The 25,342-nt window shown below is 42.4% G+C and overlaps 1 long non-coding RNA gene across 3 annotated transcripts; it reads left to right on the top strand.

Annotated features, from left to right (window-relative positions):
* Positions 1-2,835: 2,835 nt before the first annotated feature.
* Positions 2,836-25,034, top strand: LOC116587727. 3 transcript variants are annotated; one of them, XR_004284610.1, is made up of 5 exons: positions 2,836-2,984; positions 4,095-4,217; positions 5,972-6,081; positions 24,222-24,387; positions 24,753-25,034. It is a non-coding gene; the product is annotated as an uncharacterized LOC116587727 (long non-coding RNA). The 3 variants fall into 3 exon arrangements; XR_004284611.1 differs by lacking the exons at positions 24,222-24,387; positions 24,753-25,034 and adding exons at positions 8,526-8,589; positions 9,384-9,823; XR_004284609.1 differs by lacking the exons at positions 24,222-24,387; positions 24,753-25,034 and adding an exon at positions 9,384-9,823.
* Positions 25,035-25,342: the final 308 nt, after the last annotated feature.

The raw sequence follows: 25,342 nt of genomic DNA on the forward strand, positions 1-25,342 counted from the left end.
GCAGAGACTTCATGTGGTCTGGGAAACAAAAAAATATTTACAGTATAACCTTTCACGGAGCAAGGAAAACTTGCAGATCTGTGCTCTAGAACGCCATTTGCCAGCACTGCAAAGGCTTGAAAACAATTGCAGCTAATTAGATGGATGATTTGGAGCATGATCTAGCTTGCTTTGCTGCTGTAGGTCCAGTCCCTGTTGGAGTGCTCCTGACCCTCAAACAGCCAGCTGTTCCGTGAATTAAAAGTTTGCAGACTCACCTAGGGAAAAGCTCATACCTTATTTAAAGCTATTTTCTTAAATATACCCACCCTCCCCCAGTCAGCGCTGCTGCAGAAGGCTGGGAAGCCCCTACAACTCCAGAGCGCACCATTCACACACGGTGTGTGCTACCACGGCCTCCCTCCTAAAATGTCAGAGAAGACATACCTACAGATTAGGAGTGGAACGGTGAGTGAATGTGTTAGTCGTGTGTGTGAGTCGGAGAGGGGGGGAATCGATTGTAGGAAAGAGATGTGAAGACGTGATTTGAAGTTACCCTGGCTCTGTTGAACCTGCAAGCATTTTCTGTTATCGGCCACTATTACTACACAGTAGCTCCTTCCCACACCAAGACTGCAGAGCCCAACAGCTGTAGGCATTTCCAATCAGGAGATATTGGTACCGTCAACCATAGATCGTGTAAAGTCCCTAATTATACCAGAATTGTTTCCAATTTTCCAAATGGAATCCTTGATTTCCCAAGTAGATTTCATTCCCCACAACTCTTAGGGTTCCCTTTGAGGGGATCAAGAGGTACCTCCCTTTGTTGGGTCAAAGGTCAGTCTCTTCAGCTTCACGCTGTCCACAGCAGCCCATACGGTGGAGAACGCGGCTGCTTTCTCAAAGCACAGGCATTTCTTTTTTCTTTTTTTAAAGATTTTATTTATTTAAGAGAGAGAAAGAGAGCATGATTGAGGGGAGGGTCAGAGGGAGAAGCAGACTCCCTGCCGAGCGGAGAGCCCAATGTGGGACTTGATCCCAGGACTCCAGGATCATGACCTAAGTCGAAGGTGGTCGCTCAACCAACTGAGCCACCAGGCGCCCCATTTCTGTGATATGAGTTTATCTTTACACAGTCTTAAGAGGAGAATGACAAGTATTATTTTACTCATTCTGTAAGTGAAAACACGAAGGTTCAAAGATTAAATAATTTTTCCTGATTTTTCAGGTGTTTGGCTCCTGGCCCTTTCTTCCTTTCATGGGACCAAGAAGCCACCTACTGCAGTGAGTCCCCCCATCAGGTGAGGAGGGCAACGTGGGAGGGTCTGTGCTGAGCGAATAGTCTCCAACTAGTCTCCAATGTAATGCTCTCTACCTTTCTGAGGAAATTTCCCTCTATTGATCTGCAGAATGACCCCAAACTATAGCCATATGTGTATCACTTAAAAGTTACAAAGAAAGAATTCATACCAGCGATGAGCAAATATGGTGTGAAAGTAAGCCTCTACTCCCAGAAACTCATCCTTCAAGAGAGAAAATAGAAAAAATAAAATATAATGAAAGGGGATGGCTGAATAACCATTTAAGGAACAAAATAAAGCTAACTCCTTAAATAAAATATATTTGAAAAGGAGCAAAGATTTACACATGGAAAATAAAACCATAAAATACTAGATTAAAATATAGGAGAATAATTTTACAGTTCTGGGTAGAGGAGGTTCTCTCTCTGCATGGCAAATAGCCCAGAAGCAAATACTAATGGAGTGAGATTCTTCATCAAACCACTGTTCCTCTGATTCCCTGGCCACCAAATAATCTGGTCGTGATTCATCCTTCCACACAGTAATTGTAGTAAATCCTCATTCCGCATTTACTTATCATTGTGATAAACATTTTACATGAATTTGTTCACTTAAGTCTCGCGATAGCCTCACCAAAGAACACTATCACTGGGCTGACTGTCCCCCTCTGGACCCGGCAGTACAGAGAGGTTCACAGAGCAGGATCCCGCAGCCAGTGAGCTGCAGAGAAGACATGAAGGTCAGGTCTCCCTGGGACCCCGTTTCCTGCTCTCCTTGCCCAGGAGGATGTTGCCACGGCAGAAGGTGCTGAAAAGCTGTGCTGAATTCCTGATCCGCTGTGAAGTTAGGCTTCTCATGGCCACTTAATAAGCCAGCATTTTCTTGATCATTTTCTCCAGCCCAACCAGCATGAGCTCAACTTCCTGAAGCTTGATGAATACTGGGTGCACAGACCAAACCGAAGTCCCGAGGCACGGGGCTTGGAACAGGGAGACGTGTTGAGGGAAATGACTGTCTGGACCAGCGTGGCCGTCTTGCCTCCCCTGCTGACAACTTTATATCCGCTTTTCTGTGATTTATAAGGGTAAAACACAGCGCGGATGACATACAGCACAAATAGCAGAGGACTAGTCTGATACGCAATAGCTTTTAGTGGAGTAGGTTTTCGGCATTAGGGGGGCATGATATCAGCTGAATACTCCTCGAGCTGATCGTAACGTGACATTACACAGAGCACATGGACAAGGTTGGTTATATATGTAGAATACAGTTAACGTGAGATTAAGATCGAAGTTCGGTAAGTCTCCAAAAAAATCCACTCAAAGGCGGATTTGGCGAGCCCTCGAACCACCGTGATTCTGATGATTTCCCAGTGTTGACCTAAGTCCATTGAGAGATCTGGGTAATAATACTATGTTCTGCATCACGGTTGTTTGTCACAGCTTTCTGAAATCAATAAATAGAGCACTGGCACATTTTCCTGGCAGAGGAATTGTTTTCAGTAAATTCTAGAAGGGCAGCTGCTGAGTGGTAAGGAGGAAGCCAGAACTACAGTGCTGGTGTTGACCTTAGACAAAGGTCGATTTTTATGCCCTGGTCCTGACCACAACAAATAATTGCTGCCCAAGTGGGGAGCTGATGAAGTTGTGGGAGAACGGGTGATTCTGAAATAGCTGGGAAGTTCCTCAGATGTCTCGAAACGAAGTAAGTGTACCTTTTATTTTACTACATATGCAACAGTTGGGATTCTTGGCTAGCAAGTATGTTAAAAGGTGGTGTGTGCTCTCTGTGGCTTTTCTGGGCCATCTGGTTTTCCGAAACGAAGGCTTCCTGTTCTGTCTTCTGGAGCCGTCTACTTGCTGATGTTCACATCTGACTTCTTTCCAGCCGTTCCCCTCTCGGGCTTCACTTGCCACCCTGTCACCATCAGACTCCACATTTCTCTAGCGACCTCTCACAGTGTCTGGTCACTTACCTCGGGTTTCACCATGGGACGCCCTCCTATTTCCAACCCTCATTGCACCTCAGTCCCTCTCGCTAATTTCTGGTCCACTTCAGATCCCCAAAATGTGGCCGTCCTCTCCTCAGCAACTCTATATTTGATCCTCTTCCTGTCTCTCCACATGTTCTGCCTCTTCAGCCTCACTGTCCCCCAGGCTGGAACAGCACACTAGTGGACGGCCCTCTGGTCTGGGTCCCCAGACTCCCAGAGTCCCGCTGCCGTCCCCAGAGACGACACCTGCCAGACACTTCATCTAGACAGCCACCTGCTCTGCTTTTGGTTTCACAGCTCAATTTCACTTCCTGCCCAACCCATGGGGATGTCCTACTAGTTTATCAACACAACAACATTAAAAATTTGTTTTTATGTATTTATTTATTTGACACAGATAGAGCACAAGCAAGGAGAGCAGCAGAGGGAGAGGGAGAAGCCTAGGCGGGTTCAATCCCAGGACCCCAAGATCATGACCTGAGTTGAAGGCAGATGCTTTACCGAATGAGCCACGCAGGTGCCCCAACACCAGAGCATTTTTATCAGCAGTCTTCTCCCCAGACACCTTCTCTACCCCTGACTCCCATGTTACTGCGAGTGGTACTGCTTAAGCAGCTTGTGGTATAGAATAAAAAATGCCTTATTAGTCTTTTAAAATACCAGGTAGCAGACAATAGAGCCAAATACACATAGAAGTAGCTATAAAACAAACAAACAAACCTGGGGCTATCAGTTTGCATCTTCTGAGACAATTAAGAAGGAATTTTTGCTTTGATTTAATTTTGTTTTGTTTTACTTTCTTATTTTATTTTATTATGCAGGTACTAGGTCAACCCTAGTCTACTGTGGGGCCATGATATCATCCTTTACAGTGTCCCCAATGCCAGGGAAAATCTCAGAAGCTATGACTGATATGCAAGACCCCAGGGCCTTGGTATTTTAAGGTATAGTCTGAATTTGAAGACTCCTTCGCCAGGTCTTCCCATACATGAGCTTGTCCGTCTGTCTTTTTAGTTTTTATACAATTTGCTTTATTTTCCATTAACAAATGTCTCTGGAGACACGAATACAAAATATTGAGAAGAAGGCAGCCTGGGGAGGATGTTATTGGTGGTAGATGTCATGGTAAGAACCGGTCATCTTTAGCCTAGAGTGAGAAGTCTGGGCTACCACAGGGGTCTGTCACTGCCCAGGACCCCAGGCGAGGAGCAGAGTTTCAGGGGAAAGCAGAGCAGGGCCAGCTGCAGACACAGATATAAGGGAGGTCTCCTTCCTGTCTTCGGTTTATCTCAAAATAGCTCTGGGCATATTTATAAGGAAGGAAGTTTAGGGATACATGGGCATTTAGATTAGGTAAATTGCCATGGAAATACGATATTTGATTGAAACTAAGAAAAAAGAAACATTAATTAAATTAAGATATCTTATAAATTTTAAGAAACATAAATTCCAGAGATGTTAAATTTTTTTTTTTTAAGATTTTATTTATTTGAGAGGTAAAAAGAGATGGAGCAGGAGAGGAGGGGGAGGGTCAGAGGCAGAGGCAGAAGCAGACTCCCCACTGAACAGGGAGCCTGATATGGGGCTTGATCCCAGTACTCTGAGATCAGGACCCCCACTGAAAGCAGATGCTTAACTGACTGAGCCACCCATGTACCTGTTAAATTGTTTCTAAGAAAAGTCAAGTCCAAGAAAAAGATACGTATGGTAAAAGCATTTCATCATTAAAAAAAAAAGGAAGAAAGAAAGAAAGAAAGCTTACGCTAGAGAGAAACTTCTTTTTAACCCCCTACCACTTCAGGTGGGCAGCTAAGATGAACAATACTGTACAAAATCTGTAATTCATGAAAGGTGACATTCTTTGGTTGATACTACCAGTCAACAGAATCCTTCCTTCACCTGTGAATTTTGGGCAACTTTTAATCTTAAAATATAAGATAAATTGCTTGGTTTTTTGTTTTCTGTTCTCTAGGGAGCACAAATGAAAGCATATCTGAAGATAACTCTGTTCTTAGGTTTTTGAAGAAATTTAGGTCTCGTAAAAATTAAGAGAGGAGACCTTTTCAGAAATGCCATCCATAGCCTACCGGTTAGCAGCGTGCTTCCCTCACCAGCTGTGACTCAACGGGCCCCTGGCCTGTCAGTGGGTGCAGCCTCGGAAGGGTGCTCACGCTGTACCTCCTGACAAAGCCCGATTCACACCATATGGCGAGTTCCATGGTTTTAACTGATTTCTGAGCCAAGGTGATAGTAATTTCCCAGTGGGCCAGGTTAGAGTGAGTAGTGCCACAGATCAGGCGAACACACCAGCAGTCGATGGCAGAGTCTGCTTCTAAATTAGAAACCGCCAAATGCACGAGAGTTTTCAAAGCTCTTTTCCTGACTGATGTGTCTGCATCTGATTTTCATGGTCCCTGATTTATAACAGCTCTCAGAAAATTCCTTCCAAATGCTTCTCGTGCTGAGTTGCAGATTCTTTGCTTGGTTCCCAGTATTGGTGGCCAAAGCTGAGAATGACCATCGAGGAAGCCGAGATTCCCCTCGGCCGGGCGGCTGTCATGCCCTGTAGAGCCCAGGAGTCTGATTTTTGAATCCTTTCCGGAGTCAAACCTTAGATTCTTTGAGAGAGAAGTCTGGGGAATTTTCTAGCTAGATAATGGTGAGGAGATTTACTACGACTCTTTTCTCTCCTTGCCAGTCAAACATGGAAGACCCTCACTGGGACTAGAGGCATCTTCCCTTTCCAATCTCTTACCTCATGAACAAGAGAATTGCGGCTGGGGAGATGATTTGCTTTGACAATACAGAGTAAGTGAAAAAAAATTATCTTTTTTTCCCTCTAAGTGTCACACGTCATAAAATTATAATCTTGTATCACTTTTTGTTTTGGTGCAGTAAACCCAAGAGATATGCTTTTATTGAAAATATAATCCATGAATACTTGATATCACATATCAGATTGAGATATTTTGTTTTATGACATTTTGCTGAGTTATGGCTTCCAAAACAATATACTTAAGTATATTATTTTTCCCCCAAATTCTGCTGGGTGAAAAAGAGGATTACAATGCAACATTCAATTCCATTTTTATACAAGTGTCCTTAATGTCCCTGATATGTGCCACAGCCATATTTATATTTGGGGACTGAAAATATAAATGAAACTGAATTCTTAAGAAGCTGCTTTGATCAAATTTTCATACTCTAAACTAGTAGTGATAAAGCAATACAGAAATTGCAAGACTGTTTCAACCTTCTCCTGTTTACTAATAAAAGCAGCATTTTTATGCAATCAAGCTTTTGTGTTCTGAGGTGAACATAATATAATGATTGCATTTGCATTTTCAAGTATTGATCATGGTAACATCTTTTGCAGCACACCTGTGAAATTTATACTTTGGAAAAATTGCTTTGCAACGTGAGGGGACTCCATTCCAGTTTAGTTGTCTGAGGGTGGCCCTATAGAGCAGTGGTTTAGAACACAGGCTTTGGGGTCAAGCAGACCTGGGATTAAATTTCAGATTTGTCACACCAGCTGTGTGAACCTTGATGCACAAATTCGTGTTTCTTAACATCAGTGTTCCCATCTGTGAAATGGAGTTGATAGGAATACCTACTTCTAGGATTGTTTCATGATTAAGGAGATAATGTATATAAAGCACTTAGCACAGAGACCTGCATTCAATAGTACTGCCGTTGGTTTGTGATACTTGTGCTGCTGATGGAATTTTCCCAACATGGCAAGTGAAACTGGTAGACCTGGTTGTCTCTGACTTGTGGGCAAAATGCTATGATACCTAAACCGATGGGGGAAACGGTCCATAGTTTGGAAGAGAAGCCAGGGAGGATGTTCTTTGTATATGTAGACTTGGATTTATTTGTTCTGCTCCATCAGAGCAAAAGTTTTTTCTTGTAAATGAAAAGGATGGAAGAGACTGTCCCAGGATCTACAATGGCAAATAAGACTGAGGGTTATTGGGTTTTCCATCTCAAAGCCCATCTCAGGCCCTGCTCACCGTGGTCACTGGGGACCTGGGGTTTATTTAAACTATACCATCTTTAACAATACTTTATTGTCCAATAGGCACTTTTTTCTATTTTCAGAAACTTCCTAAATTGTTCTTCCTTCAGCAAATCTAGTCTCATCTGGGAGGACCAGGTTCTTTGGTGATTTTGATCCACATTCTTTTTCCTCATGTATCAGGAGAGTCAAAGTTCTTTATTCCAGGGATTCTTAATCTTGGGGGTGTCATCAGCTACTTTGAAAATTTGATGAAGTTTAAGTGCTCGTTCCCCAGAAGAAATGCAAACAGAGAACCATAAACATAATTTTTGTGTAATTGTGGGGCTCCCATGTTCTCCCAAAGCCCACATGTGGGACTTTGGGTTAAGAGCCTTTGATATAGTTATTTTCTAACTTCAGGTATCAAGAAGTTTCAATGCATGACTTTGAGTCTGTTGGCTTCCGGGAATCACCATAACCTTCAAAGTAAAGTAGGCATCTTGGCTAAAAATGGCACATCAGAGCCATGATTTTTGACTCTAGAACTGACACAAGACTGAAGGGGAAACAGAAAGTAATAGACAATTATGTGACTGATCAGAGCCTGGAAGGGACTAAGGTGAGCATGGTAAAATAATTGGTCCATGGATACAGACCAGCAATAAGAAGAGAGATTATGTACTCTTTAAAGGGTGGATGGCTGATGCTTGAACCCAAGATTGGGGGTAAAGTTTGTGTCTCAGTTGAGGAGTTAATTATATTTAAGGTAGAGGACTCTGTGAAAGCATAAGTTGTTTTTCTAAGATATTTTATTGGATTAATTAATATCACAAGAAAAAAATAGCACAAAAGCTTTGTGAAAGAGATTGAAATTCTTCATAGGGAATCTTGGGACATGAGCTCTGAGGCTGAATTGCTGTTTGAGCTTACAGAATGGAAGAGACAGAGAAAAACAGCAGCAGAGTATTTTTATGTATTCTTTTGAATATGTGTTCTAGTGGGAAAGAGAGCAATTCTAATAATTTCCGGGTTGACTTTTTTAAGATAGGTCTTCATTTCTTGAGATACAAGGGAAATTGTTCAAAGGACAGCTCTTTGAGAAATGCAGAAAATAAATCTGGAGTCTGCTGAGTAAGAGGGATTCCTTTTCCTTGTGAAACTAGAGATATTACCTCCTAATTTATATTTTTGAATTGAAAAATTATTGCTGCCTCTTCTTTGTGAAATATTTCCTAATCATGTCTCTTAGGGTACTGTTTTAAATGGTATCACTTCAGATATTCAAGGTTGTGGAGTAGGAATATGTTATCAATGTGAGTACCATTTTTTCTTTTTAAAATTTAATTTAATTATTAAAATTTATATTATGTTATATTAGTCACCATACAGTACATCATTAGTTTCTGATATAGTGTTCCATGAATACATTTTTTTCCTGCCTTAAATTGATCTAAAATTGCCTAAGGAGATGGGCTCATGGGATTCTGCCAGGAAAGGTGAAAATACCGTCTGACTGGGCTACAGTGTCACGTCCTGTGGTCCTGATGCATGCCTTGCTGTCTCCCTCACTTAGTCAGCCTGGGGGAGGCCTCAGATCACCACGCAAGAGGTCTATACCCTCAGGAATGGTGTCAGCCACTTACCATTGGGCCCCGTGCAAGACTGAGGTTCTGGTCTTCCAAGATGGCATTCAAGTTCAGACACATGCAGATGTTCCATATAGAGATCTTCGTGGGAACTGTATAGACCCCCAAATGCATCTACTTCTCTAAAGTTCTTTTTTCTGAACAGTATACCTAAATTCCACCTACAGCTCTTTCAGAGAAAGAAAAGCAGCCACTTGCAAAGACCCACTGTTTTTACAACTATACTAAAGCTCACAGAACAATAGCTCATAGAATTTCCACAGCAAACCTCCAGGTAGCACTTCGGAAGACCCTTGGGTTCCATATTTTAATTTTATCACAGTGGACTTCTTAAAATTTCTTTTATTTTTAGACCAAATAGAGATATTTTGTGCTGTTTCCAGCCCATGCTGATGTAGCATTTTTGAGAGCTTGAAAATCCAAGTGCTATGGGAGACCTGAGATTCATTTCTCCCCCTTAGGGAAAAGCTTCATCATCGCTCTTGCCCAGGCATTGAGTGCCCAACCCTTTATGACTACCAAAGCTGCATCTCTTCATCGTGCGTACCCTGGAAAGGAGGCGGGAGAAAGGAAGATGATGAGGTCACCATGTCAAGAACAGGCAATAAATAGAAGGTATTGAATGCTGAACCTAGCAGGCACTGGAGTAAGCTCTCGTGAAGCAGTGAACAAAGCAAAGATCCTTACCACGTGCTTTACATGGGAGTGAGTGAAAATACACAACAATAAATGTAATAAATAATTACACTCTGTAGAATGTTTAAAAGATCTTATGGAGGGTGGAAATAGGAAAACAAAGAAATTTGAGGTGATAAAGGAATGGATTGCAATTTCAAATAAGATGGAGAGAGTGGGTGGTTGGCTCAGTGGGTTAAGCCTCTGCCTTCAGCTCAGGTCATGATCTCAGGGTCCTGGGATCGAGTCCCACAACCAGCTCTCTCCTCAGCTGGGAGTCTGCTTCTCCCTCTCTCTCTCTCTCTGCCTGTCTTTCTGCCTACTTGTGATCTCTCTCTCTGTGTCAAATAAATAAATAACAACTTTAAAAAAAAAAAAGAGAGATATTTGAGCTAAATATTGAAGGAGATCAAGGAGTTAGCTTTGGAGTGTGTGGAGAGAATCACTCCAGGTATAGGGAGCAGCTCATACAAAGACCCTCAGGCATGTTCAAGAAACAAGGAGGTCAGTATGGTTGGACTTGAATGAGCAAGGATGATGTAGTAGGAAAGAGGTCCCAGAGATTACTTGGAAGGGTCAATCCCTGAAAAAATCATTTGCTGCTATCAGACTAAGGCCTTATGCGGATTAGCCCAAAGCTGGATTTTTAAACTGGTTACTGGCAAGAGCGATCAGAAAAATACCACAATCCCACTCTTGGCTTATGTGTCTCAGAACCTGCCCTTGATAAGCCCCCAAACCACATTGGTATTCGTCTGGGAAAGGCAGAATGGATGCTGGAACTCAACCAGAATTTCTTCCACTGTTTAAGGGAAAGGTTCCCTGAGTAATCTCTTAAATTTGAGTCCTATTCTTGGCCAAACAGCTTCTTGTGTTTTGCTATTATACCACTGGCAGTCATCCAAGATTTTTCAACCACAGAAACTGGAAGAAAAGGAAAAGGGCACAGATGAGGTGTGTGATTGAGGAGGTAGACAAGGAAGAGCTCACTGCTAGTAAAAAGCTGTTTCTGAGAAAGATGTTGACCCTGGAAGCCTATGGGTGGGTGGGGGGCTCTGCCCACCTGGCTTAAGGGAGACTCTGCAGGGATGGCTCCAACCCAGCTCTATGAGCTCTCCAAATTCTTCCCAGCATTTATCTTCTTGTGACCTGAGACCTGAAGGTGGTGGTTCAGGGGAATTCTAGAAGCCAACATAATTCTTGCTGGCCTCCTGTTGCTTCTACATTTGTTGGTTTCCTTTAAATCTCAGCTAAAATGAACAGACTCATAACACATGAGAGTTTAAGGGATGATCTAATGCTAATCCAATACCCTTAGATTTCAAATGGGAAAGGCAGTGACTTGCCCAAATGTTCACTTTTGGGGACTCACGTTGCCCTCTCTTAATCCAGTATTGTGTCTACAGTAATGCGAAACTAGCTGTTATTCCATTTCTTAAAAGTTGTCTATTACTTTAGATTTTTCTGAACCCTGATTATAAATGTCAAGAATCATGTTAAAGTTATTTAGATGATGGCAGAGGACTCCTATAGACAGAAGAGATTATCTAAGACTCAAGTCATCCAGGTTGATTGGATGGTTATTATCTACTTAAAAGTCAGACAGAGTACATGAGAAAGTGTGTGGTACATACACCATTAAGAACATCTACCCCCAGGAATGAAAATAAATACGGGTGAAATTCTGCTTTAAGTGACATCATACTAGAAATGCACACCAGATTTTGAGATGGAAAACTTGGGTTTTAGGTGTCATGTCTACTATTTCTGTAGGACTTTGAGCCAAAGTACTTTCTCTCTCTGAACTACAACATACTCATCTGTAAATAGGGACAGTGGGAAAAAGTTCAGAGTTTTTGTGACAATTAAGTAGTTGTGAAAGCCCTTTGTAACCTTCAAAGTTCATCACAAATGAAAGATACTATTATTTCCAAGTGTAGACTGATGGCTCATTGCTCTGGTGGAGGTAACGTGATAGGGTTCTCCTTGACTTAGGTTGGAGACAAGTAAATTATTGTGAAGAGTTTATTATTGCCACCTCTGCATCTGATCACACCATTTACAAAGCAGTCCTTGTGATGGAGACTTTGAGGGTGATAAGCTTCTCTGTATGGCTTGCAATGCCCTCTCTGAGAGCTGTTATGAAGTGGCCCTACCTGTCTAATTTTAACAACCATTAGTAAAACCTGGATGGAGACTCAAATCAAGACTGGATGGTGAAGAAGGAGCAGAACTTGTGTCCATAAGCCCGAACACATGCTGAGCGTTGGGGGGAGATTGGTGGGAGTTCTGGCCAACAGCAAAGGCTCATTTGATTGGGTCAAAGGGCCTGCTGTCTCGCAACTAAAAGGCTTGGCCACCATTTTTAAAGGATTTATTATGTATTTGATAGAGAGAGAGAGAGAGAGAGAGGAAGAGAGAGAACACAAACATGGAGGGGCACAGAAGGAGGGAGAAGGAGACTCCCCGCTGAGTGCGGAGCCCAGTGTGGGGCCAGGTCTTAGGACACACGAGATCATGACCTGAGCTGAAACCAAGAATCAGGTGCTTAACTGACTGAGGCACCCAGGTCCCCCTTGGCCACCATTTTTTTAGAAGCCTGGAGGCTGATGCCTCAGAACACTTTCTTCATTCTTGCAGGTAAACTGTCTAGTGGTTAAGAGTGTAGGCTCTGGAATCAGATTGCTTAGATTCTCATCCCGATTCTAGTCATTGTTAGTGGTAGAACTTTGTGCACGTTACTAAATACTTCCAAGACTTAGTTTTCTTATCTATAAAATGGGAATCATAATAATCCTGAGGTATATTTTGAGGATTAACTGAAGTAATTCCTTAGAAGGGCTTAGGCCAGTACCTGGCATGTAGCAAGTAAACTGTCAATGCCCCTTCTAAATCCATTCAAGTAGGTTTCTTTGTCTACCTAAACAACAGAGATGAGTACCATATACTTTAGAGCCATAAGCATTATTCCTTTTTGTATTTGAACATTTAGTGTTATAATAAAGATTAGCCCTAAGGTTCAATTTTTAAATCTCTCCTTTAACAGAAAAAGAAAAAATGATTAGTAAGAAGAGTACTCTTTAAAAAAAAAAAAAACAGATTAAGTTAGCTCAGCATGGCTTTTTCCTAAATCAACACTTGATCGAGTAATGAGTGCCATCATTTGCTTCTGTTTTGCCTTCTGTTATTGTTAGTTGTGAAGGCTCAGTTTGGAGAACATAGAGTTTCATTTCTGAGAATTTTTTGCTGGGCCAAACCATCTCTCCCACTAACCCTCCTAAGGGCCCCAGGAGTCTGATCAGAGAGAACTGCAGCGTAAGAGACTTTCCAGGAGAAGGGTACTGTGTATCATTCAAGAAAACCAACAGCAGCCTCAGTTAGAGGGATTTATAACAAGGGTCAACCCCAGGGCTGGGCGTGCTGTGTCCTGGGGTTTCAGTCCCTCCTTCTACCCAGGGCTAAGATTTCTGGAGGTGAAGAGGCAAAATCTCTCCCCCCCACCCTCAAAGGGCTCTCCCCCCGTGAACCAGATGTATATAATCTGCAAACCTTCCCCATATACAGTGGGCTGCTCCTCCTGTGCCAGAACTTTCTGTGTGGCAAAAATCAGCCAAAAATGCCTGATGCATTTTCATCCTTATCAGCATCTTGGTGACTAGAGAACTGGATTTGGGATTACACTAGCTAGTAAAATATTATCTTCAGAGTCTCATTTTTAAAGAATGAGAAGATCTTATCTACATCCTCCAATCAACTCATTCGAATAAAAGAAGCAATAAAAGATAGCGGCTTTCTCTAAGTTGGCTAACTGAGATGGTTTTTTCACTTCGTAGAAAAAGACGGAATAAGAAAATGAGAATTAATTGGAATTTCCATGAAAAGAAAGAAAGAAGCAGTGGACCTTTAGGAATCTTGGATAATAGGGGTGCAAGGAACCCCCCATGAGAATCTAAGGGCCTTGCATTAGCCCAGCGTATTCCCTGGGGGCCACCCTCTCCCCTTTTGTTGAACCATAGTAAGCTCTGCTCTGGGGAGTAATTGTCATCATTGTCCTTCCTTATGGAGCTAGTGACTCGGAGAGGCTGCTTGCCGTCAAGAATTACAAAACATGACTCTACTCAAATTCTGGGTAAGCAGAAGCAAAGAGGGACTTAAAAGGCACACCAGCAGCCTTTTCCAAAGGGGAACCATGACCATGGCAGTTCTCTCCCCTCACCTGTGAGCACCGGTGGGAAAGTATAGAAGTCATCCTGCATACCTTCTAACACGCCACTCTGTCACACTTCTCTCTATTACGCAATGCTCTTAAGTACCTGAGGTTTCTGTTGTGAGGCCAAAACAGTCATCCCCTCTTGATTTTGTAACTCCTTAAACTAATGTCACAGAGAAGCTTCTAATGAATTCATGATTAAGTTCTCTTTTTCTTCAAGGCCCAAGTTTGTTTAATTTGATGTTGCTTCTCTTTGAACGGATCACTTTCTAAAACCTTTGGTCTCCCAACTTTCATTTTTCTTCGGAGTATGCATTGTCCAACCCACAGAAAACTAGAGATGGAAGAAGGTTCCAGGAGCACAGAGCAATATTTGGGGAACAGGATTTCCCAACTTCTTCTCTAACCAACAGCTATTCCAGCCTCCATGTCATCACTCAACAAGACTTTTGTTGTAATAGAGTTGTAATCAGTTCTAGCTTTGGTCATGCCGTAGATCCCTGGCTTTGTCTAGACGTTTTTTTGTTCTGTTTTTGTTTGTTTGTTTGTTTTTTCCAATAATTTACTTATCTGAGAGAAGGAGAGAGAATGAACAGGTACTCACTTGTGTGAACAGGAAAGGGGAGAGGCAGAGGGGAAGGGGAGAGAATCTGAAGCCCCACGTGGGGCTTGATCCCAGGGCAGGGAGATCATGTCCTGAGCTAAAACCAAGAGTCAGATGCTTAAATGACTGAGCCCCCCAGGTTCCCCCCATACATAATTTTTTGTCATTCTCTTAAAACTTGAGTTGCAGAAATCACACTTCACTACCCCTGGATTGGAGCATGTAGGTGTGTTCTGAGCTGCAACTTTTGCTGCCCCCTTCTGAAGAGCGCATGCACCAGCCACAAGGAGGGGAGAAACAGCTATTGGTTGAGTACATTATTGCTAGTATTATTCTATATAAAATGAATCGCTAATATTGTTTTTGAAGCTTACTTGCTCTTAGCACCATGCTAAATGCTTTTATTATAAGTTTGAAGTCATTTAATCCTTGATGAGGCTTTCGCCCAAACCTTATAAGAAGAGCAGATGCAGTTTTATTTTTCCTACTTTTATAAACAGGGAAAATTATTTTCAAAGTATTTAAGAAACTTGTATGAGGTCCCTCAGGTAGTATGTGGTGGCTCCAGTGTAACCCACACTTTTTATACCCAAACTTATAATCACTATCAGCCTCAGTTCATTCAGTGAGGCAGAAGCCACTCTAGGTCATCTGAACAGGAGGAGACCTAACACAGGGAATCAGAGGCTTATACAATTATGGGCAGGACTCGGGAAACAAAGGTCAAGAAGGCTACTGTGATTTTCAGAACATCTAGATGGGCCAGAATTGCAGGAAAGTCACTGCTTTTGTGATATCAGCTTCCTGCAGCACAAGATGGTTGATTCTTCAGAGGACGCTTGATGGTGCCAGCCAAGCTCTGTGTGTTCTGCCTGCTAATGCCAGGGCACTGACCATTTCCAGAGAATGGTCTTTCCTTTTCTTTTACCCTCTAAATCTCATGGGAGTGCCTCTCACCCTCAGAATCTAATCTGAGACCCTGCAAAACAGAGAATTCTGGAGAATTTTATTCCCAGGTTTCTTCCCTGGGGTGGTGGGGGGAGTCTTGAAGGACCTGGGGATGGTGCTGCATTGACCACAGTCTGTTCTTGTTACTGCTTTCTATAGCTTTCCACTGAAGCACACTTTTCTGTGGTAGTGGACAGTACCCATTCCTCTGGCACATGGTCACTGAACTTCTACAGGGGAGAGACCCAGGGGTCTGAGGGTTTCCAGAGCTGCTATTCCTGGCCTCATGTGCTCATCACACCAACTACTGATCTTATATAGATGACTGAAAGCTTTTTTTGCTGTATCATCTTATACCGTAGAACTTCTTTTGTTTAGTAAAAGACACCAATTCTCACCAGATGGTAAGCATTGTAATTACTGCCATCACTGTTTATTCTCTCTCCCCCTCTGTTTATCTATTACTTGTTTATCTTGCATTATTTTCATGCATAGTAGAGGAGTAAATAGGAATGTGTCTCCTGGTAGGGTTTTTGGTGTTAGTGCCTAAGATCATTTAGTGGTTCACTATTTACAGTTAAATCAGGGGGTGTGACATCTCCATTAGGCCCTTCATCTGGCACAAGCATCATGCCCACAGGCCTTCAGGGTCCTGAATTCTGGAAGACCAGCCAAGTCATACACTTGACTGGTAGAGCTAGGGCATGAGTAACAGAAGAAGGAACATTGAGGAAGAGAATAGGGAATCAGGTATATGAGATGTAGAAGGGAAAGAAGGGAGAAAAAGAAAAGAACCAAATGTCATGAGACATATGGGTGCAGTCATACCACCAACTGGCTTTAAGTGGACCAGAAAAATGGAAGTGATAAATTCTGTCCCTTAGAGTATCTCCACTCTGTCCCCTTCTCCTCCCCCAATGCCACCATTCATCATCTCCGTCTTAGATTATCAGGATCGTCCCCTTATTTGTTTCCATGTCTCCAGCCCCACTCCCACCAGTGCAGTCTCCTTAGGACAATCATATATATATATATATATATATATATATATATATATATATATATATAAAATTATTTTGCTCACCCTTCCTCTTCAAGCCTGTTCATAATCTGTTCCTGTTTGCAAATGTTTTTAATGGAAGAAAATCTGATAAGTTTCACTTTTGAAAGGCATGTATAAAGTTGCTTTTAAAGGGAGAAAATGGAGGTCCAGAGAAGTTTTGTAATCTTTGTGAAGTTTCCCAGTAGGTACAACCTCATGAACGTTATTGAGTATGCTGACAGCGGTCGTCTGTTAATTCACTGATCCTTGCTACCTGTCAGGTAAAAGAATGGCAAAGTTGAGTCGTATTGATTGGGCTAAAATTTATTGGAGGTACTTAGTGTCCTGGTCAGTCTTTAAAATCCAGAAAATAAAAAATAATCTGATGCAATTAAAAGGATGTTTTCCCCCTACTCTGAGAAATTAGCATCTTTTCTTTGTTCTAGTTTTCCAGGAAGTTTCACAACAGATTCCAGCCCTGGGCCAGTTTATGGCTCTCTTGGTACATAATTGATTTAAAGTGGCAGATAGTTCATGCTCAAAAATTCTTCCTCTCTAGGCAAAGAGTTAATAAGGATCCATCCTTTCTGTCTGAATTCCAATAAAATTCATTCCATATGTGGTAAAAATGAAAAGACACAGAAAAATAACACAATGTTATTTCTTACCAAATTCACAAAATGAGATAGATAGATTATAAGTAGATAGATAGATAGATAGATAGATAGATAGAATAGACAAATAGACATCTCAATCCCCAAAGATCCCTATCTATTTATAGATAGACTTGCTACCTAATTGGTATATCCAGTCTAATTTTTTTCCCTCTGTATTCAATGACATCTTTTTTCCCCCCAGTAGAAGTAACCAATATAGGAAATTGTTTTTAAGGTGAATTTTTAAGGAGAGCTTTTACTCACCTTATTTTCCATGTTATTTTCCATCTGTAGATGAATGTGAATGGGTTACTTTAAATGAAGTTCCAAATTATTTCAAGGTATATTACTGTCAAATGACTTGTTTTCACACAGCAATCATGAGTTAGTGCCTCTTCTGTCTGAGCACCGGTGGGTACATCTTTCTCTTTCTAGAAGCGATTGTTAATATATAATAACAGCCCCATCTACTCTTCTAATGAAGTTATCAGTCACTTCATCAGGTGCTGTGGGAGAGAGGTAAAATTAAAGTTGGGTTTGTCTGCCCAGCAGTAGAATGGGTTCCAGAAATGAATTGGACTATAACTCTTCAAAGAGTCATGACATCACAGGGACCACCAAGTAAGAGATTTTTGTCAAATAAGTCTATACCATCGAAACAATTTGTATTTTGAAGGCTCGCCGGTTTGTGTTGTTCTGCAAAGGACTCCTCCATGAGCTACTTGATATGAGGAATGACAGAGGAATAGCCCTGGGACTCTGACTACATGGAGTCCAGAAGGCTGACTTCCTGGCCCAACAGTAGGAGGGAAATAAATCCCCCAATTCTGAGGAAACGTTTTGGATTTCAATATTCATGTTAGGATTATCATTTTGGATGTAAAAACAGATTCCCTCTCATTTCTGTTTTTTCTTCTGCAGAGTTTCCTTTCACATTTCCATCATATATATGTCAAAATGGCATCAGATTTGGAAAGAAATGAAGACACCAGGGGAAGGTGGGTGGGGAAAGGGTGGTGGAGTCAATGAATGGAAGCCCCACTTGAGATACTCTTGAAATCAGGGTCCCGGAAGGAATAGATAGGAAATAGAGGGATAGGAGGCTTGAAATGGAGATTATGGAGAGGTTGCAGATGCCTGTAGTGACCCTGGGAGTGAGTGACTAAGTGAGTGACTAAGATAGGATATAGGCCAAGGTTATTGGAGAGAAAGGCCCAGAATATCACAGGTATTGTCCCTCTGAATATAAAAATCACTGAAAGTTAAGACCGAGGCAGTGTGAGGGGTAACAACCAGCCTGGCACTAACATCTCTGAGGAAAGCATGGGATGACTACGTGTTGGCAGGTGACTAGAACCAGTAAGGATTCTAGTTGGTGTGTCTGATGGCCAGAGCCCCAAAGGAGCCTGGGACTTAAAGGCAGGTAAGAGGGTCAGGCCTTCTGTAAGGAAATGAGGAGTGAGAAGGCTACTTATGGCAGCTCTAGGTCCATTTGGAGGCGGAGTGTAAGAAAAATGACTGCCACTTGTTAAGGCTGCAGGGGAGGCGGTGCCTGTGGGGTGTGGCCCGGGTTCAGTTAGAAGAAGAAAGGAGAAGGACCAATAGGAAGAGAGGTTAAGGATGAAGAGGGTTTGTCTGTGTTCTGGAGAAGGCAGTGGAGGGGTGTAGGAAGAAATGAGGGGGGGAGCCCAACTGGGGAATACAGGGAGGTAGAGAGGCTGAGCATGGCGTCCCCCCCCCCCCCATAGAGTGTCCATTGACCGACTCATTCACGTCAGCAGAACAGCTGTGCTGGGCCAACAGTTCAGAGCCCAGGGCCCCGTGGAGTTGACAGCTCACCTTTTGTACTCTCAGAAATCTTAGTGTAGTTCTGCTGGTTGCCCTGACATGGGATCTTGGGATCCGCCTGGAGCTGGGGGATCAGAAGGGTGCCCGGACTCAGAAGGTGGCTGGCCCAGGGCAGCCCGTCCCAGCAGGTTCACTTCTGCTCCCTCACGGGTTTATTCACTCAGTAAACCTTCCTGAACCCTCATGGTGTTCCTGTATGACGCAGGGGTCAGATTACCGCAGGTCCCTGCCTCCGTTCTCCCACTGAGACCGACAAACACGCGATTGTAATCTAATGGGATCCGGGAGAAATGAAGAGTTTTGTTTAATTTAGTAATTTAGGTCAGAGTTTTTTGTGTGTGGGTCTTACATACAAACAGAGCATCCATATAGGATTCTTTAAAAGGCAATTGGTATGTGGAACGGAAGCTCAGTGGGAAACACAGCGTAGAAATGTAGTTTTGTAAATTTGGAAGGCTTATGTGGGGGTGTCCAACAAATGATGCATAACAGCCCTTTTCTTCACATGAGTTCTGGATCAAAAAATACAAGGGAAGGGAACAGGGCTCACATCTGCAGAGAAGGAGACTTTGCAATGCTGAATGCCAGCATCAGAGGGAATTACCCATTTGGTGACAGGTGAACTCTCAGGGACCACCCCTGCTAGGTCAGGGCCTTGGCCATGAATCTTACGTGCTTGGGAACCCAGTGCTGAGACAACAAGGGATGTGTTGAGCTAAGTATACTCAGTTCCTTTTTCCCGAATCTATCGATTTAATAACTGACTTGACCTACCAAAGGGTCAAAGAAGTGAGAAGAGGAAAAGGGACCAGGAGTGTTTCACTAGTGGGGATATTTGCACAGGGAAGGAATCGTCCGGAGTGGGGAAGAAGCATCTTCCCTGCCCCTGGCCCCTTAATGAAATCAGACAAAGTGAGGGCACAGACAGTAAGGAGAAGACACTGGAGCAGGGACTCTGGGGTCCTAGAAACCAGGAAAGGGTGAATCGCGATTGCAAGAGAAAGACTCTCATTTATGCGACTAAACCTGACTCTGTCTGTCACTCCAAGAGTTCCTTGAACTTAATGATTGTATTTTGTTGTTGTTGTTGTATGTTAATAAAAGTTTGCCTGTATGACTCTCAGTGTTTTCAAAGTGTTTCTTATACATTTTTTTTTTTAATGAACTTCTTAAAACCATAAGATAAATGGTGTTTCACTGCTATCTTGTAGGGGAGACCACTGACATCCAGAGAACATGAATAACTTAATTGCAATCGCTCAGCTAGTCAGGAGAAATCTCAGGCCTGAATCCTGGATTCTGACAACAGGCCCACAGACAGCACTCTCTCTACGTACATCGCTGGAAAAAATATATGGGGATTATCTCTTTTGAGTCTGTGATTGTTTAATAGAAGGATGACTGCAATGATCGTTGGCTATTAGTTATGGCACCTGGATACTAATAGGACGATTAGAAAGAAAACACAAGAGCTTCTATTCTTTATAAGAGTGAAATAATTGTAATATATTATCTGTATGTTGGACATCAGATAGGTATTCCTCTGTGACATAATTGGGTTCTTTTGGGCTCTTCAGTATAGGAGGAAATTCAAAGCTGAGGCAAGTTATAGAACATCTGAGAAAACACATATTTAGCATCAATGCTAAAGTTGTGGTTCATATGGCAGTTTCAACCTAATAACTTAAAAATAGCATTTAACATAAAAAAGTTGAACCTCAAGGTTTTTATCCCCTCCCAAAAGTATACTTGTTCCCAGTCTGTAGCAGGACTCCCTCCAACATTCCCTAGGCCTTAATTAAATAAGAGCAGGAGAGAGCACTGGGCTTGGGTTCAGGATAAATATCCCCAGCTTGAACAGGAGATGTTACTTTAATGACTTGGAATACATCCAAAAGGCTCCGAGTGGCTAGCAGGCAAAGCTGACAGCTACTGGATCTCACAGCAATAACATTCTAACCAATTAAAAGCTGAGCTAGAAATAATGGTTTGTCACTGAGTGGTGTTTCAGAAACCAATTGGTCCAGATTAACCAGAGGATTAACTTTTCTAACTGAATTTAAAGGTCACGGGAAGCTGACTTTAATGAAAAGAAAGAGAAAAAGCATTCAATTAGAAGGGGGAAACTTACATATAGAAATTAGGTTAATAGATCTTGCTGTATTATTTATAGATAAGTAACCAAACTGCTGTCTTCTTTTATGGCAGAAGTTCATAGTCAAGGACAAATATGTTCATTATAAAAAAGAAAGTTAAATGAGAAATCAAGTATTTCTAAGGGATTCCTCTATCAGAAAGAGCACACAGGGGCTTCCAACTTCCCCAAGTGTGTTCGTTTTAAGAAAGGATTCTTGGTAGGTAAATCCAACCTACTTTTGACTGATACTTAACTCTGATGGGACCGAAATCCAGTTAATGATTTTACCATCTGCCTTGTGGGGACCCAAGGTCATCAGATGGCGGTTACATGGGTAAGACCACAGCAATGGCCCATCTTTATCAGAGCAAGGGAGAGGTGTGCAGAGGGAAGGCTCTGGTGCGACTTGCAAAACTTTTCAACCACTGGATGAGGGATGACTTGTCTTGTCCTCCAAGAGACAGCTCTTCCTATAGTAACCCACTCCAACAGCATCCATCCCCTGTTGGACCTGTCCACTCCTTACACACAAAATAGAAGCGGTTTACTATGGGTGGAGGAGTCTTGGGATAGACCATCCATGAGTTCCTGGTAAGCACTTCTGTGTTAACATGATCCCTGGTTTAAAGTTATTTCTTGTACCTAGGACATAGTAGTTTTAATAATCACTTATGGAGAAAAGGTTGGATGAGGGGGAGTTGAAGGGAAAGAAGAGGAAGGAAAGTTGATCTGAGGGAAGCAAGATGTTGTTGCTGACGAGAAAGGATCAGAAGGGCCAAAACCAGTTCGGTTCTGTCATATGTGTAGAAGTTAAGGGAACTGGATTTTGATGTGGAGAGTAACATTGTGTCAGAGTGTGTGAAGGACCGATTCACGGGAACTTTTGCTCCCTCTCTGTGATACGTATCAGCAGCCCTTAAAAGGCACCAATCCTACCCGAGCCAGGCAGGGACTGGCATTTTAGGCAGGATCTGAATTCTTACAATAGATCTATTTACAGACATATGAGATGCAGCCAATTTTCTAGACACTCTCCTCTGGTCAGTGGGTCTATTGTTCAGTCCAGCTGGACTATCCTTCTGAATAAGGTTGAGCCCTCATTAGAAGTTCCTCGGGGAAAGAATCCAGATCTGATGCCTATATTCAGGGATAATTTTTCCACTGGTGTGCTCTGGTTTGACTCTACCGACTATTAAGAGATTAAAATGTTTTTGTGGAAAATGGCTGCTGCCATTAGCACCCCACCTCATAATGCTCCCCACATATGCTCCTCTCGCCTCTCCTTCACTGTCCCAGCAGCTAAAGGCCTGGGCCAGAAGGGGAGCTCCAGGACTCTGAACAACTCACCACTGCAACCAGTGCCCACTTTTAAGGGTTGGGTAGAAGAATTCAGATATTCCTTCTGCCTGGAACTGTGCTCTACCCTTAGCAGGTACTAATGTTTCTTATGTGTGTCTCCCCCGTCGTTTCGGTTTAGAGAGGTTCCCACATCAACTCCTCTTGACTCAGATACACTTAAGTAAATTATCTGCTCCTGAAGCCGTGAAGCCATTGGCCAACATCCTTCACCTATAAACACCAAGGCTGGACCTGTATATCCCAAAGCGAAGCTTAGAGGTTACCGTGGCCTGGTTTATTTTCACGTGAAGGTGGTCAAACTAGTTCTATTCATATAAAATATATTTTACTCACTGAATTAAAATGGACCATGTAGGGCCACTGAATTAACCAAATAGTCGACAACTTCCCTTCATTCTAGGTATAACCTTATTGCTAGCATTTCATAGCAAGAAACACGAGCATTTCAATCATTCTGAGCTTTAGCCAAGGTCCTTTGTTGTAGTTCATTTTCCTAAGCTCTCAGTTTAAGTTTCCTCTCCTTTTAAATCAGTTTTACTCAAGCCGTAAGAAATAGCTGTGACCAAATGGACAAATATCCATATTTTGCACCTGCTAAAAGGTTCTTGTCTTTCTAGTAACATTTCATCTCAAACTACAGTCATCCCTCCTGTGGAGGGGCAGCACGCAGCTGAGCAGAGCAGCGTCTCTTGCGAGACCCGGCTAAGCCACAGCTGATAGGTTTTGTGAAAAGTGCGGTCAGCGAATGCTGCTGGAATTCCTCCTCCAAGCCATGTACTCTTCTGAGTTGCAGGGACTCGGCAATGAACAAAACCAAGTCCCTTCCCTGCAGGGCCTTCGAATAACCCTAAACACCCATGCTGTTTGCGGGCAACGGATCAGAAATTTCTGAAATGTTTTGATGCTCTTAAAAAAGATTCAGCTGAATTATTTTTTATCTTCCTTTTCATTCATTCTAGTGGCCGCACTTCTCCCATATTATATCCTGCCTGGAGATGAGCAAACCTAAAAAGAAGGAAAAAATCTCAGCTGCTTCTGGTTAGAGTTACCATTTGTTTATGCTCAGGATCATTAATCAATGTAATCCTAATCAACTACTTCCCTATACATTGTCCACAAAGGGAGCACCTTTAGTTAAAGATGCAGTGATCGGTAGGATGTCTCGATCCCCGAGTCCTCCCTCCATTGCACTGGGGCAGCCCTCGTGCTGGTACCTCAGTGAGGAAAGTTCTTCCCTGCTCATCTCCACCTGGACAAGTTTAGTCTTCCTGGTCATTTTCAGACTCATTGGTGTATTCTTTCCCTCGGTACGTGGGATAGCCTTTAAAAATGAGGACGTTAAAGCCGTGCAAAGAGTGGTCCCTCCCTTCAAATTCTTGCTTAAACAATGCCCACTCCAGGATTCCCTCCTGGAGTCTCTGGCATGGAGCTCATCTCTCTCTCTCCTCTCTTCCATGGCCCGTTCTTTAGGAAGTGCCCGCAGTCTATCTTCAATTAGGGCTCTTTGTGTGTGCCTCTGCCTTCTTCTAAAGCGCGAGCTTCTAGAGGACTAAGGCTGTATTTTAATCATGTTTGTATTTCCCAGAGTACCTAGCGCAGTGAGTTACACAGAGTAGTCACTTAATAAATGCTTATTGAATTGAATAGAATAAAATAATTTACTGTCAGTGCGATCCTTTATCACCGCCTTGAAAAGACGGAGAGAAAGAAAATTGGGTTAAGCTGAACCGTACTCATTTTTGCAATATACTACCCCAGACATAAAGATTGTTCAATATATTTGTTTCAACTTTCTTATGGAATATTCCTTCAATTCACAGATATACTGTATATTGGAATGCTGAAGTGAATTACACATGAGGCATCCTGTCTAAAGTATACGGAGTTTATAGAATTGCCTAGGCTTTCTGGGACCACCAAAATGAGGGAAATAAAGCCCATCAAACTTTTTTTGAAAGCCACTGGAGAGGAATAACATACAAAAAGGTAATCATGCAGTAGCAGCAGCAACCAGACTCCCTAAGTTGTGTCAAACTGCCTGACTAGTTAGAGCCATGTTCAAGGGCGTCTCCTGCCTTTTGCTCGAACTCTCCATCCCTCTGCTGCCTTGGGAAACATGCTCTCATTAAAAGGGATGGGAAACTAGCCACATCATTACATTCACTTAAGGCAGAGTTTAGCTGGTCAGTTCTCACCACTGTCAGCAAGAGCTGCGACTTCGGGATTTTGAGCCCTTATTGGCCTCATGGTTTGGGTTGGGATTTTTATTTGTCTTACTTTGAAATTTACATGTCTTTAGAACAACTAAAATTCACAAGAACAAACTAATTAATGGATTCCATTTTTGACAGCTACAAGAAGACGGATGAGAAAGTAACATGCTTCTGGCAGCGTGTTATCAATTGGGAGGCAACAGTGCATTCCCTCTATGTGGAACAGTGAGCTGGAACCGACACTGACAGATGACACGGCCCTTTGACAGTGATGCCTGTACGGGCTGACAGCTCCACTTGCAGTCAGTCAAGTCCACACTTTGCAGCGGAATTTTAACGGGCTTGATTTGCAGAATATGCTTTGCCTACTTCTCAGCTTGTAGTGGAAGTGAATAAAAATTTCAAAGCATTCACATTAAATAGTGGATTCAAGGATCTCTTCCCAAACTTTCCTTTCCCGTCGAAACTAAGAGTAATAACGGTAAAGCATCATCTCAGAGAGAACCTGTAGGAGATCTAGGAAAGGAACGATCCAGACCTTAAAGTGAGGTTTTCTATAAATCAAGGTAGTTCACATATTAGCCAAAATCTCTTAGGAAGGATGAGATGCCAAACTTCCCAGGGCAATTAGAATTTAATCATAAAAATAAATTGTGTGTGTGTGTGTGTGTGTGTGTGTGTGTGTGTATGTGTTCGTTCATGTGTATGTATATACATATTTTTATCCA

This window comes from Mustela erminea, chromosome 4 (genome assembly GCF_009829155.1).
Source record: "Mustela erminea isolate mMusErm1 chromosome 4, mMusErm1.Pri, whole genome shotgun sequence".
Lineage (NCBI taxonomy): Eukaryota > Metazoa > Chordata > Mammalia > Carnivora > Mustelidae > Mustela > Mustela erminea.